Here is a 1047-nt window from a genome sequence, read left to right on the forward strand (position 1 = left end):
ATACATGTGCAAACACCCCACAGACACTCCGGGGCTAGGGGACAGATTTAATCAGAGGAGTAATGCGCCGAGCAGTGGCTTAAGTTTGTCCCAGGTGCTCGGAGGCAAGGAAAATATTGGTGCCCCCATATATATATATATATATATATATATATATATATATATATACACATATACACACACACATTTGCTCCTGCATAGCAAGCCTGCAGATTCTAACTACATGATGAAGCTACTACAAAATCATTGCAACCAGGCAGATCTATGTAGGGGTCCAGCCACACACTACATAGATCTGCTCAGTCACTCACAATGCTGATTATTTCTCTGACAATTAATTTGCAAGTGTCATATTCATGATTAGAACCCACAACCTATTACACTGGAAGCATGCACCTTACTGATGGCGATATCTGCTCTTGCATAGGAAGTATGAGAATTCTAACTATATGAAGTTACTTGTAATTGTCAGAGAAATAACTTCATATACTGTAGTTAGAATTCTCATGCTTCCTTTATAGGAGCAAATAGCTTCATCAGTAAGTTGTCTGCTTCCAGTGTATCTATAATAAAGAGGGTGTGATTTGTAATGTGTGACTAGTGGGGAAGTCGGCTACGGAATAGATACCGGCTGCTGTCAATGAACTTAATTGATTAATGTCGTTGAACACATGGAACAGGAGGAGAGGTGCCCCCTTCAAAGCAGGAGCCCGGCGGGAGCTGACTCCGTTGCCTCCCAGAGATCTGCCTCTGGTGCCGAGTCGTAACAGAGAGAATGCACATATCACACAGCCGTGTGAACTCTCATTCATCACGTTTATGAAGCAGAGGATCAACTGTAAAATCTGTCAAGGGACACAGAGAGGATTTTGTCAGCTCACAACCCAGCGTTAGTAGCAGAGAATTGTACAACAAAGTTTGCCCACAGACCTGCAGCGTTTATTCATATAACAGTATATACTTAAATATACACAGCACTAATCAAACTTCGCCCCCCTAGTTGCACCCTGATACAGTGGTGAAGGAAGGATCAGCGTCCTTGCATGG

At 42.7% G+C, this 1047-nt stretch overlaps 1 non-coding gene across 1 annotated transcript; it reads right to left on the minus strand.

Moving 5' to 3' along the window:
• Window positions 1–741: 741 nt before the first annotated feature.
• On the minus strand, window positions 742–833 carry LOC134946983 (small nucleolar RNA U13). The gene has a single exon (XR_010182518.1). It is a non-coding gene; the product is annotated as a small nucleolar RNA U13 (small nucleolar RNA).
• Between the last annotated feature and the right edge of the window lie 214 nt (window positions 834–1047).

This window comes from Pseudophryne corroboree, chromosome 7, assembly GCF_028390025.1.
Source record: "Pseudophryne corroboree isolate aPseCor3 chromosome 7, aPseCor3.hap2, whole genome shotgun sequence".
Classification (NCBI taxonomy): Eukaryota; Metazoa; Chordata; class Amphibia; order Anura; family Myobatrachidae; genus Pseudophryne; species Pseudophryne corroboree.